The sequence below is a fragment of the Miniopterus natalensis genome, chromosome 5 (assembly GCF_054644295.1).
Source record: "Miniopterus natalensis isolate mMinNat1 chromosome 5, mMinNat1.hap1, whole genome shotgun sequence".
Classification (NCBI taxonomy): Eukaryota; Metazoa; Chordata; class Mammalia; order Chiroptera; family Miniopteridae; genus Miniopterus; species Miniopterus natalensis.
In genome coordinates this window covers 56,839,803-56,854,503 of record NC_142085.1, presented here as the reverse complement: position 1 = coordinate 56,854,503, position 14,701 = coordinate 56,839,803, and the positions used below count along the sequence as shown (strand labels likewise).

Sequence of the window (14,701 nt, the reverse complement as noted above, 5' to 3'; positions counted from 1 at the left end):
GTATTAATTATTTTACTTCCATGGCTTTCTTCCTCATGGCTATTTGAGAGAGAAATGTGTCCTATTTTTTTTCTTTGGAAAGGAAAGAGAGGCCACTATGGAGCGAGGGGCACTTGGAAGCGGGCCCTGAGGGAAGCAGAGCGGGGCTAGGCACCAGAGAATGTCATGGTTTCTGGAAGGCAGAAAGAGGAAAGATGCCAATTGTCAAGAATATATCAAAGACTCTATTGCCTCTCTGGACTTCTCCAGGGTCTTTTTGGGGGCAACTCCTACCGCTATGACCACTGCTGAAAATGCTGCTTGTGATGTTACTGTCACGGAGAACGAGCTCTTCCCTTTTGACCTGCCATCAATCAACACATATTTATCAAGTGTTCAAGACATCCTCAAGCACCCCAGGGATTGCAAAAATAAGTAACCCCAGCTCTTGCCCTCCAAGAGCCCACTGTATGGATTTGGGAGGTGGTGTGTGAAGAGGCTGACAGGTAGATGAATAAATACATATATTGCAAGACAGAATGAGTGAGGTGCCACGAGGAGGGATGAACATTTGTGAATGCAGAAGAGGGTCTGGTTTGGGGACCGAGATGGGCTCTGGCTTCACAGAAGAAGGTTGTTTCCATGTGGGGCACAGTGAGAAAGAACCAATGGGGCCCATGAGAGCTGCCATGGGCAGCCTTGAATTCAGGGTAGAGGTGTTCATTCTCTATCTTGCAGTAAGGGGAGGGGGCACCAAAGATCTGCAAGCGGAGAGAGGTGTGTTTAATCTGACAGCACAGAAACTTAAATTTAATTTTATTCAGACACCAGATTAGGTTCTGTGGTGGCTTGTGACAAAACCATCAAACTATTATCCAAAAAAAGAAGTGAAATGAAAATGTAAGTCCCAATGTATACCCCTGTGGGCAGATAATGGGCCCGTTTCTTCTTGGAATACCATGGCCTTATTTTGACTTTACAGGGTACACAGATAGCTTGAATCGTGGAGAGAGGTAACCAGAAGTTAAAATAGCATGCTTGGGAAGGCAGTCCCTCTTAGCCAAGCAACATGACATTTTAATCTCCCTTCTTTCATTTGGACTGCCTGGCCCTGCCTCCAAGAAGGGTGCTGACATTTTAATAGTATCATTACACAACAAGCTTCCTTTGATTTCACTGAATTTTCCCTCGGACTTGCAGCTCTCCTGACATGGCCGAGTTCCCCGTCAGGAATAGCCCTCAAATTAAATTGCTTCCTTCACTTCTCTGGCCCCTAAGTTATGGAAGCAACATATTTCCAATATCTCCTTTGGGTTTTTATTCTCAAGTCAAATCTTCTGCTCTTGTTAGATTATCGATGCAGCGTTTTATGTCCGCAGAATGCCTGCATGGCTCTCCTATAAAATAAAGCCTCTATTAGCAAAAGGGGTCATTTCAATGACATTTCCTCAGCAGACATTTTATTAGGAGAAGGAAAAATAACAGAGGGGGAGAGGGGAGATAAGGTATAGGAATCAAGGCCAGGAAGTTTGGGACAAAGAAACCATTAAATGGCATCTAAAATATCACTTGTATAATAATGTATGTATCTAGGAGTCCGGGGGTCAAAGACAGGCAAAGCAGGGACAGATGTGAGGAGACAAAGGAGGTGGTCTCTCTCTAGGTCAGGGAGTGGGCTAAGAGACTGGAAAAGAGGCACGAATTCTTCTTCTTTTTTCTTTGGCTCTTTTGGGCCCCGGCGCCTGGCTGGAGGAGCAGAGGACTTTTAGGCTCCCTGTCCTAGGGCCAACCATCACCACAGCCTAAAACAATTCCACAAGCATTTACTGACTCAGGACTATTGCCCTGGAAATGGAACATCTCCCCTACCCACTGACACCTAAAAGCTTGTTAAGGAGAGAAAACGTCTTTCATTCCAGTTAATGATAGAAGGCTTAAAACACAAAGCCTGGCAGGGTAACACTTTCGGTGAACGAACTGGTGAATGACCTTTTCTACTATGGAAGGGGCTACAGGGAACAGGAGACTCTCCTAGGGGTGAGCTATTGAGTAAGGGAGGGAAGAGGAGAGAGAGGGAAGTAGGGAGAGAGGGGGGCAGGGGGAAGGAGTGTTTGGAAAGTGGAGAGTCTGTGACAGAAGAGAGACCTGGAAGGCATCATGATTTGGGGAAGTCACCTGTTACCTTCAGTGGCCCCAAGACATTAAGAACAAGCTGTACCTGGGGTTGACCCAAGGAAGCAGTGCTGGGCCACGTGACACTCCCCCACCTTTTGATTTGTTGCATAAATCCACCCATTTATTATAGCTAGCAGCGTCTCAGTGGGGGAGTTTCAGCTGGTCTTTCAGTTCCTTCAGTCCTCTGTTGGCCAACCATTGTGTCTGCAGAAGTGGTGGTGGAGGTCCAGGCACTATCTGCTGCTGCTTCGTGCAGGAACACCAGCGCCAGAGCCTATGGCTTGTCTCTTCATCTTGGTTTTGCCACAGAAGGCTGGTTCACTTAACATGAAAGCAGATTTCAGTTTTCTTCACCGTTTTCCTGAGAGAGGCACTGTAACCAGTCTTGTATTTGCCAACAAATCAGACCTTGGTGTGTTCAGCCACATCCTCACAAGCTGACTTCAAGCCCAGAAAGGAAATGACCCCCTTTATTGTAATGTTGACCAATTATTGTATAAATTGACTTCATCCTCAGGCGATTGTGTAATTAAAGTAACATTCAATTTGCTGGGGTTTTTTTAATGACTTATTGGCCAGAGAGTGGTATTTCAATCATTGAAACATTAAGAAACAGAAAAAGGAGAAACTGGGCACATTCCCATTTCAGGGTACTACATGGGAACATGGGCAGGGTCAAGATGAGAATTCTTAGGGGACAATCATACCACCTCTTGCTTCACCAGCCCAAAATACTGCTTTCTTCTACCTACCAGCTTTCCTATCTCGAAATAGGAGTGTCTGCTTTACAGGAAATCTCACTGGCTATCGCCGCATCCTGGTGAGGGGTATTATTATCCTGGTTAGGCAGCAGTCACTGCCCTGGCCTGAAGCCACACCACAGCTAAGTACAAAGCTGGGGACAAAGCCAGACCTGTGAGACTGTGGAACCCACACTTCTGACCACAGTGCACACCCCAGGACCTCCCCTGTTCCCCCAGGGCCTGAGGAGGCAGCATAGCCATCTCTGGGCGAAGACAACCCTTCCTCCCGCCAACCACCACCACTAGGATGTTTAGGGCACCAGCAGAGGGAGGATTAACCTTGCATCTCAAATATCCCCTGAGCCAAGAGATTTGCCAGGCTCCTAATGTGGCTGGGGGCAAAGTAACCCTGCAACCAAAGCTAGAGGGAAAGCAGCCTGGCTGAGGCCCGGTGGGAGAGGGTGGCAGGCACTCAGAGGTGTCTGTGATTTATTGGTGGCAGCCATTCTGACCAGTGTGAGGTGGTGTCTCATTGTGGTTTTAATTTGCATCTTCTGATGATCAGCGACGTTGAGCATTTTCTCATGTGTCTCTTGGCCATCTATATGTCCTCTTTGGAGAAATGTCTATTCAGGTCCTTTGCCCATTTTTAAATTGGATTGTTTAATTTTGGGTGTTGAGTTTTATAAGTCCTTTATAAATTTTGGAAAATAAGCCCTTATCAGATGTGTCATGGGTGAATGTGCTCTACCATTCCCTTGGCTGTCCATTCATTTCGTTGACAGTTTCCTTTGCTGAGCAAAAACTTTTTAGCTTGATGTAATCCCATTTGTTTGTTTTTTTCTTTCATTTCCCTAGCTTGAGAAAACATATCAGAAAAAATATTTCTATGAGAAATATTCACTTGAAAAGAATGCATATTCTGCTGCTTTGAGGTGAAATGCTCTGAAGATACCAATTAAATCCATCTGATCTAGTGTGTCATTTAAGGCTGCTGTCTCCTTGTTGATTTTCTGTCTGGAACATCTATCCACTTATGTCAAGGGGGTGTTAAAGTTCCCTACTATGACTGTATTCCTATTAATGTCTCCCTTTATGTCCATTAAGATTTGCTTTATATATTCAGGTGCTCCTATGTTGGGTGCATAAATGTTTACAAGGGTTATGTCCTCTTTTTGGGTTGTTCCCTTTATCATTATGTAGTGTCTTTCTTTGTCTCTTAGTACAGCTTTTGTTTTAAAGTCTGTTTTGTCAGATATAAGTATTTCTACCCCAGTTTTTGTTTCTTTAATTTCCATTTGCATGAAATATCTTTTTCCATCCCTTTACTTTTAGTCTGTGTGTATCTTTTGTTCTGAGGTGGGTCTCTTGTAGACAGCATATATATGGGTGTTATTTTCTTATCCATTCAGCTGCTCTGTTTTTTGATTGGAGCACTTAAGCCATTTACATTTAAAGTGATTATTGATAGATTTGTATTTACTGCCATTTTATTCTTTTAACTATGTTCCTCTTTTGTTGTTATTTTTCTCTTCTTTTTTAAGAAGACCCTTTAACATTTCTTGTAATACTGGCTTGGAGGTAAGAAATTCCTTTAGCTTTTTAATGTCTGGGAAGCTCTTTTTTTCTCCTTCAATTTTATAGTATTGTTGGGTAGAGTAATCTTGGTTGTAGGTCCTTGCTTTTCATCACTTTGAATATTTCATGCCAATCCCTTCTGGCCTGAAATGTTTCTGTTGAAAAATCAGCTGACAGTCTTATGGGAGCTCCCTTGTAGGTAACTGTCTTTCTCTTACTGCTTTTAAGATTCTCTCTTTGTCTTTAATTTTTGACATTTTAATTATGATGTGTCTTGTTCTGGACTTCTTTGGGTTCATCTTGTTTGGGACTCTCTGTGCTTCCTGAACTTGTGTCTCTTTTTCTTTCACCAAGTTAGGGAAGTTTTCAGTCATTATTTCTTCAAATAGGTTCTCAATTTCTTGCTCCCTCTCTTCTCCTGCTGGTACTCCTAAGGCATGGATGTTGTTATGCTTCTGTTGTCCTAAAGGTCCCTTAAACTATCCTCATTTTTTTAAAAATCTCTCTTTTTCCTTTTTGCTACTCTGATTGGGTGTTTTTTCCTACTTTGTCTTCCAAATTGCTGATTCAATCCCCTGCTTCATACATCCTACTATTTATTCCTTCTAGTGTATTCTTCATTTCAGCTACTATATTCTTCATTTCTGACTGGTCCTTTTTTACGGTTTCTAGCTCTTTGTTGAAGTTCTTACTAAGTTCTTTGATGTTCCTTTTTTTTAATCAAAGTTTAAAATGAACTTTACAATGCTAATTAACCTTTCCCACTGTTTGGTATCATCCTAGTCCCTGTGCTCTGTATTTCCCCAACAACAAATCATACTGTTTGCTTATTGATCGGCTAAATCAAACTTTTAACAGCCTATTAAATCACACCAGATTGACTAAGTTGTTTTCACAAAGTCAACATTTTGGACAAACATTGTCGTTCCTTCTTGTCTATCAGCCTCAGAGATAGGGAAGAGTTCCCTGTGGGGGGTTGTGGACATCAGAGGTGACCATATTTAAGGTTCCAGGCTAAATTTAGCCCTCCTGGCTGGTTGTTATTCCAGCAACTGTGGGCTTACCCAGCTGTATTTTAAGCTGAGCCCCAAATTTCCCTGTTTGGTTTCATGTTCTGCAGGATTTTGGTTTAGTTACCAAAATTATAAAGGATTCTTTTGTGGGCTTTCAGGTGATTAAGTTCAACCAGGGAGAGTGAGGGCAAATTGCCTTGCATGGACATAGGAATTTGTGATTTGAAGGGACCTGCCCAGCCAGTGAAGACATTCTCTGACCACTCAAGTTAATTGTCTGAGACCTAGAAAGAAGGAAGGCCATGATTACTAATTTGCACATTCAGAAAACTTACTGTTTTTATGTCACTTATTCTTCAATAAAACTGAAAATTTTTAAAATGCTTACTGTTTAGAAGCACTTTCAAAATTTGCAAAGCCCTATGCTTAATTACAAAACAGTATGCACAGTATGCTACCACTTATGTAGGAAAATAGAAATATATGTTTGTATATGCAAATTATATTTCCAAAAACCTTCACAAGGAACTGGCAATGCTGGTTGCCTCTGGATAGAAAAACTGAAGGACTGAAGGCCAGAGGATTGTGCTAGAATTTTTTTCTGTGTACATGGATTACTTACCATTTTTATGCTTTAAAAATGTGTTATTTGGATAGTGCATCTGTACATTGACATGTAAAATCATGGCTTCATTATTTTATTATTACCACAGTGGTTTGTAATGTACAACCTTCCAACTCAGAAACCCCAGGAAAGAGCAAGCAAAAAGTCACAAAAATGTGAGTACATATCCACGGTGAATTCACAGTGTGCACATGTGCACACACACTGACACACTTCATATTTTCAGCACATAATTGCAGCAGTGTAGTTTTTAAAACAGAGTACTAAATTAAAAGGCTGGAAGCAAATAAGCCAAAATGTTAATAGCACTTACTTGTGCATGGAGGAAATATGGGTTGTTGTTATTTTCTTCTTTATATTTATATTTAAAGAATTTCAACCCCAAGTTTTCCCTTAAAAATAGATGCTAACTCTGTTTTTTAAAAAGCAGTTTCTCATACAGGAAAATGGTAAAGGAATCACATAGCAGCAATTCTTCACATTTTATATTCAGCCTCTTATAAGAAGCATTGGGAATTCTCATTTTCACTTAAAGTCATGTGTCCCATAATGATGTTTTGGTCAATGATAGACTGCATATACAGTGGTGGCCCCATAAGATTATAATGGAACTGAAAATTCCCATCACCTAGTGACAGTGAAGCCATCATAACATCATAGTGCTATGGGTTAATTCACATGTTTGTGGTGATGCTGGTGTAAACAAACCTATTGGGCTGCCAGTCCTATACAAGTATAGCATGTAAAGTTATGTACAGTACATAATGCTTAATAATGATAATGAGCAGCTATGTTACTGGTTTATGTATTTACTATATTATACTTTTCATAGTTACTTTAGAGTGTACTCTTTCTACTTATTAAAGATTGTTTACTGTAAAACAGTAGCTGTGTTCCACCAACAGAAGCCACATACATCTTGTGTTTACCACGTCTCTTGATGGCATCATTTCTCTTGTGCTTAATTTAATCTCATGTTGTTTTGTACAGCAACATGCTATACAGGCTTGTAGCCTAGGAGCAGCTATACCATATAGTCTCAATGTGTAGTGGGCTATCCCATCTAGGTTTGTGTATGTGTACTCTATGATGTTCACACAACAATGAAATTGCCTATGCATTTCTCAGAACCTAATCTCATGCTGAGGCACACGGCTGTATTTGACATCATGAAGCAATGACGCATATTTGCTCATGTCTCATCCTTAGATATACTCATTTCCGCTCAACAAATGTTTATTGAATGAGTATTATGGGCCTGCAATGGGCTGGGTGCTAAGGGTACTAAGATGAATGAGACCCGCCATAGCTCTGTTCATGTGGGAAATTATTATCCTTTCTCTGAGTTTTCTGAAGCAATAAAACTTTTACATTGACTCAAAGCTTTAAATAAAATACTTCTCAGTCATCAGCATTGCATGTAGCCAAGGGTTTATGTCCCGCTTCTGAAGTCTTCCTACATAGGATTATTATTTTTGGTACCTTGCTGGAAGAAAGGAAGCTGGACAGGATGACCTTTAAAGGCCCTGAGTTTTAATCTTTTGTTGGTCTAGTCCTATTCAACAGTGAAATACCAAGACCCAGGGATGGCATGGTAAAGGAAAGACAACAGTTTATCCAAGAACAGACAATTCAAATTTCCTAACAAACCAATCAGAGTAACTCACTTTAAACTGTATATAGAACGGGACTAACCAACAAAAGGCACTTGATAAATACTGACAGGGGTAGAGGATGAGGGAGAGGTGGACACAGGTGAAAGAGGAAGGCTTGATGAGAGCCACTGGAAGTACCAGAAAAATGCTTGGAGGTAGGGAGGGGAGCTTGGGGCCTCCAAGGGGGATCCTGGATCCACAGAAAGAGCTTCTGCTTTGCAGTGTCCCCACTGAGGCTCTCTGGAAGCCTTTTGGAACCTGTCCCTTCATCTTGGCAAAATGCTGGCCTTCAGAGAGCCAAGCCAACTCTGGAACACCCGACTTACTTTGGGATAGTTGGTAAAGTAGGAATGTGGAAGTAGAAAGTAGAAAAATAACTGAGTCACTTGGTTTTGTTTTTTTAGGTTTTTTTGGTATGTTTTTTTACCTGCACCATAGAGACTTGACCCTGACCTTTAACACATCCTTTTAATACACTCTTGACCCTGACCTTTAAAAACACCCAACCCTGCGCCAATTCCTCCATCCATTAGTTTTCAGAGCAAAAACAGGGCACCATCTATTGCTGGAGTAAATCATATAACTGCCAATTGGTTCCACATCAAATCCACACTTTGTAATCTGGCGGGGCCCTCAAGGCTGTTCAGGAGTCACCTACTCAACCTATGTTCTCCCTCTCCTCATGGCAAACATTTTTTCCCTACATCCTCTGTTTTGAACCCTACTCTCTCAAGGGGTGACTTCATCTCCTTTTTTACTAGGAGAGGAGCCGTGTGCTGTGTTTTAGCTCCCTCAGTTTCCCTTCTTTGTATTCAATATTGGTCATTTCTTCCATTTCCTTTTGTCATGGAAAGACTTGAGGATGACTCCCAATAATTCCTACCTCCTGGTATTCAGACCCTGGTGGAATCTCTTCTTCAGTGTGGGAGGGGCCCGTGACTTTTTTCTAACCAATAGAATATGGCAAAGGCGATGTCACTCCTGTGATCACATGACATAAGATTGTAACGTTCATCTTGCTAGCAGACTTCCTCTACTGACTCTCTCCCTTTCTGGCTTTGATGAAGTAGCCCACCATATGGAGAGTCCCACATGGCAAGGAACTTGGGGAAGCCTCCAACTGACAGCCAGCAGAGAAGTGAGATCCTTAGTCTGATAACATGCAAGAAACTGAATCCTACTAATAACCAGAGTGTGAAAGTGGATTCTTCCCCATTCAAACTTCAGATGAGACACCAGTCCTGGCCAACACCTTGATTGCAGCCTCATGAGACACCCTGAAACAGAGGGTGCACTGAGCCATGCCCAGGTTCCAAATCCACAGAAACAGAGAGAATGAATGTGAATTATTTTCAGCTTCCACATTTATGGTCATCTGTTACACGGTGGAAGATAACTAATATACTCCTCATTTCCTCCTTTCTCAAAATCATAAATGCCCCTCCAATTCCTTTCCAGCTCCCCATTCCCTCCACATCTGCTTTTGATCCTACTCTGTTTTCTCTCTTTCAGGTTATTTCTCCAGGTTCTGAGTTATTTAAATCCACATCTCCACACATACCCATAGTCCCACACAACCTGGCTGATCATTTTACTTAAATGTGTGACCGTTGAAGGGGGAAGGAGAGAGAGTGAGAGAAAGGAATCTTAGGAAAAGAAGACAGAGACCAAAGGGACGGTTACCAGAAGGGAGGGGGTGGGAGATGGGCAGAAAAGGTGAAGGGGAATATAGTCAATAATACAGTGATACGGTTTGCATGGTGACAGATGATTACTAGAATTTAGTGGGGTGATCACATTGTAAAGTATAAAAATGTCAAATTATTATATTGTACACCTGAAACTAATATAGCTAATAATATTGTGCACCAACTACACTTAAGTTAAAAAATTTTTTAAAAGAAAGAACTGTTTTTAACCAGTTGGTGTACATTCTTCCAGACATTTTTCTATGCATATTTAAAGGTAGCTAACATTTATTGAATTCTTTTTATGGATCAGACACCAGGCAGTATGCTTTAAAATTAACTAACTTTAACCTTACAGTGATCCTCTGAGGTAAGTACTATTAATATCCCCATTTTATAGACAAGGAAACTGAGGTTTAAAGAGGTCAAATAAAACCCCATTGGTTGTAAGGTATCTATCAGTCAGCTTAGTCTGAGTTATGCTGCATTATCAACATTTCAGTGGCCGACAATAACAAAGGTTTGTTTCTCGCTTATGTTAATGAACTGTGTCAACCATGTGTGGCTCTGCTCCAGGCTGTCTTCATTCTAGGACCCATGCTGAAGCCTAAGGAGCACCCTCTGTCTGGGAGCTAGCTGATCATCAGAATATAAGCATCTACTCAGAAGGGGCATATCTCACTTCTACTCTCAAAGCAGGTCACATGACCAGCCTGGTGTCAATGAACAGAAAAGAATAACCTTTCCCAGGAAGAGACAGTAAATATTTTCAACAATAACACAATCCACTGAAAGTACTGAGCTTAGAGTTTGATTCAGTCTGCCTTTAAAATTTAAAAGCTCAACTACTGTGCATACATATTTGTTAACCTTAAAAGTAGGAACTCTACCCACAGTTGAATTACCTCCCTTTTAATGTAATCTATACTGACATCTTGCTCTATTTGTTCACACAGACTTAGAATATTCTTTTTCTTAATGTTGCAGTTTTGTATGGGGTAGCCACCATTTTACCATTGAAACCCTCCCCTTCCCTAAGGTCCCACTTGGAGGCCTCACCCCGGGAATGACCCTACCTCTTCAGCACTCTGGTTGCATTTGGTGCACACGTCGCCTCTGTAACGTACGTGCCTCATCTCAGAGGTACTTTTACAGATGTCTGTTTCCTTCACTAGATTTTGAGCACCTTGAGGCAAGAATCGTGTCTACCTAGAGATAACGATTTTATCTTCCTGTGCTTGTGCATGCTTGACAGAGATGAGATACTGTCTGTTGATTTTGCAATGTTGTGGAATTATCCTCTTTGCTCTCTCAGTCACGTCGTTACCTATACTGGTCCTTCTGTATTATTTAAATCTCGTGACCCCTTCAGAATTCACGTGGAATTTGTTGGTTAAATGAGTCCTCAAATAGCTCTGCCTTCCACACTTGTTAAAATTACAGCAGCAATAACAACATTAGGAAAACAAAATGGCAAATGGATATTAATACCTCCCTTCTTACTCATTAAAGGAAGAATCTTACAGGAGAAACACAAATGTAATAATGTTCTAAATTCATATCATCAAGTTTTCCCCTCCACTCTTTACAGCAAAAGTGACTGAATAAATGACAATCTTTAAGACAGAGCTGTCAGAACAATGCTGGGCGCAGAAGCATAGACTAATGCCCCAGTGCCAGGAGCACTCGCTAATCATCTAAGAGAAGGCCTTGCCATATGTACTCAAACACACACAACCCTCCCGGGGTTGAAATGCTCCCTTTCTGGTGCCCAGAATGTTTATTTTTTAAGAGTACCAAGTAGAAACACATTCCTAATCTGCATCGCAAACAGGGGGCACCACACTTTGAAGGAGAGGCCATGCCATCTTGGAGGAGAGCTACTGTCCTAAGCAGATCAGCCATAGGTTCTGTCACACCGGGGAGGATTTGCCCAGAAACAGGCATCTTACCATTATTAATTATTCTGTCATTAGCAGTCATCGGAGAGTCCTCTTCATCTAATTCTTACTGAGCACCTGTGTGAGTGGCATTGTGCAGCCTCTCCATGAGAGACCCTAAGGACAAACACTGCATCTCCTCTTGTCCCCAAGCCAGCTTTGTATACAGGAGGTGCTTTGGAAAAGGTGTGAGCAGAGCCCAGAACAACCAAAACTAACAGTATTTCTAAAAATGTGATACAAATACTGGTGGACTGTTAAGCCCCTGATGGTGAGAAGGTGCTCCCGGGGCCTCACCCACCTTCCTCACGGTCTGTCCCCTCCCCAGGCCCCTCAAGGCCATGACCAGGTTTCCGCTCTCACCCTACCTTGTGTGCGGCTCCCCAGCCCCGGTGCTCAGAGCCACTCCTCCCACAGGGACTCAGGCGGGCTGAGAGCTCCCGGCCAGGCCCCAGGGCCGTTATCACCACTCACCACGCCGCTTCCCGTCACGTATCCTGTGCCAACACTGTGTGAAGCCCATCTCACATTTTTCAAAATGTCCTTAGCATCATTTCCTGAGTCTGAACATTTGCTCTTGCTGCAAAACGGCATCCAAACTGAAACTCTCTTTACAAGTCCCCCGCGGGGTTACTGGGACCACAGCCTTCCAGGGGCAGGAGCAAACGCTCGTCTCTTATCAGGGGGAGAGGGGCGGCCCAGCCTTCCTGTGAAACCCCAGCAGCTTGCAAACCAGAGCGGGCCTGTGAGTTTTTATCTAAGTAGAGACCTGCTCTTCCAGTAAAAAAACACACACAAAACCATGTAAGAATTACACTCTCCCCGCGTATTTTGGCATGAGATTATTTTGTAGAGCCATTCCTCCTTTCTCGAAGCTGGGAGGAGGCTACCTGGATGCACTAGGAGTTTGGCTCAGGGCACAGGTGGCGGGTGTGTGTCTCCACTCGGCCTCAGCCCAGCGGCCTGTAAATGACGCTGCCTCACAAGATTTCTCCTTCCTTTAGCCTTTTGCCTGAGCCCTTCCAGCCCCACTTGCTTACATCATCCTGGTTGGATTTCAATAGCTAGTTGTGCCATGTTCTCTTGGATACAAACCACCCATTGGCCACCTCCCCACCTGGCCTCTACCTGCTGAAGAGCAGGAGGCAGAGCTTTGGGGCCGACGGCTGCCAGAGCTCAGCTGCTGCTGAGTCCGATGGGTTTTCTGTCACTGGCGGAGGGGAAATATAGAGGCACGAGAGGTCTGTCCTGCGCCAGGCGATGCTCGCCTGCCTGGGCGGTGAGTTGCACTGTGCTCATTTCACCATGTCCTGGGCACAAAGGGAAAAGATAGTGCAAGTCCTTTGTTCCCGTCTGTTGAACTGCAAGCAGATTATAAAATCTAGCTCACGGCTAACTGATAGGATAATTTTAGCTCCAAGGAAGGAGAGAATCAAATGATGGATAGGAGATCTCTGGAAACTGCAGCCTTTCCCCTTTCATTTGAAGGGTAACTTAGCTGAGTCCTTGGGGCAGTGGGATGTTGTATAAATGTCAAGCTGAGTTTAACTCCATTGTGCTCAACAATGAACACTTTTAATTATTTTAGTGGGTTTTTTAAGTAATAAATGCTGAGTAGCAGCCTGCTAGGCTGCAGCCGTCTTCAGTAAGGATTCTTATAAGAACAAGACTCTAAGAGAAAACTGAGGAAGGTAAGAGTGAGACTAATGTAACCCACTGGAATAATATACTAGAATTTTAATTAAGTAAATTTAAATGCACTGGAGAGCCATCTACACAAACAGTAGGCTAAAACTTACTAGGCTGTGTTTAATACTGAAATCAACATTCATAAGAAAATCTTAACTGTGTGTGTGCAACCAGCAGGGAAAGTGAACCCACTGGGAGCAGGGGACGGGGCACAGAGAGAACCCTCATTCCCTATTCAGAAAAGCACTATTAAAATCCTTGCAGAAGGTAGGAGGTCTCTGATAAACTATAATGGAAATTATACATATAGTACACACACATGACTTTTATAAAGAGATTAAGCCACAATCCATTTAGAAGTTAAGAATACAACTGAAAGCTCATTCCATTTTATAAGAAATAAAACTAATCCCTGTGAAGTCACTTACTCATATAGCTGGATACTTGGGGTGGACTCTACACGGTCCATGTAGTCCCTTGTTAGCTAATTCAGGTCTCTTTCCAGGCCCCACGCCTTGTGAGGCCAGGTCTGAGTACTCTCATTGATTAGGGTCAAGCACACTAAACAATTATATTTAGGAACACAGAGATGATGGATTAGGGATCGCTGGGGCCACAAGATAGAACACATTTACAATCCTAGCAACATTTGAATGCAGGCTCCCAGATCTTAAAGTAAAATCAGATAACCTCCTCATTCCAGATCATTAATGCATAAGCCATGAATTAGTAACGTTACACTTTAGTGCTTCCTAAATGAAGTGTGATTTTCCTTTTTGAGGTGTAATAATGCTGGGTAGACTGTTTGTTACAGTATTCTTTATACTTTTTGTATATTTAAACTATTTCACAGCTTTTAAAGTGTGCATACCATTTGACCCAATGATTCTACTTATATGGGAATTTATTCTATAGCTATGCTTACATATAAGCATTGTTTGAAATAACAAAAGATTGCAAACAGCCTAAAAGTTCTTTAAAAAGAACTGGTATGGATACTATGCTGTATCCATATGGGGAAACTATGCTGTCCACCCAAAGAAAGAGGTGGTACTGACTGCAGTGGCCGAGTTGTCTCTACAATACATCATTAAGAGACAAAACCAAGGAGCAGAGCTGAGTGTACAAAATTCTGTCATCTCTATTTAAAAAAAAAAAAAAAAGTTTATAAGTACAGGCAGGAGGTTATTTCTAGAAGGCTCTACCCCACTCACTCTCCCGTCCCTCCCCCTCCAAAAAAAGATAGCATGGCCTCCAGAGAGGGATAGAGTGGCTGGGGGACAGGAATTGCTTTTAATATCATAACCAGTTATTTTTCCAGTTTAACTTAGCTTTAATGAGATACCATTTGATGAGGGCTTTTTTGTACTCTTTGATTTTGTGCATGTATTATAAAAATAATTTTAATTAAAAATAACTTTTGAGCTAGATTCTTCAGAAGTTTTATGGAGTCAAGTATTAACATAAGATACCTTCTTTGGTCTATGAACTACTAGTAGAAGGTGGCCACTTTGGGAAGAGGAGTTACTCTGATCTTTCATAAAGATAAATGTCCCACATGGTAGTGAATCACCTGGGAAGGTGTGAAGGCCCAGCTTGAGGGTGGGGGAGGGAGG

At 42.1% G+C, this 14,701-nt stretch overlaps 1 pseudogene; it reads right to left on the bottom strand.

Annotated features, from left to right (window-relative positions):
- Positions 1 to 2,295: 2,295 nt before the first annotated feature.
- The window catches only part of LOC148093108 (large ribosomal subunit protein eL43 pseudogene), a 35,375-nt pseudogene continuing 22,969 nt past the window's right edge, over positions 2,296 to 14,701 (bottom strand).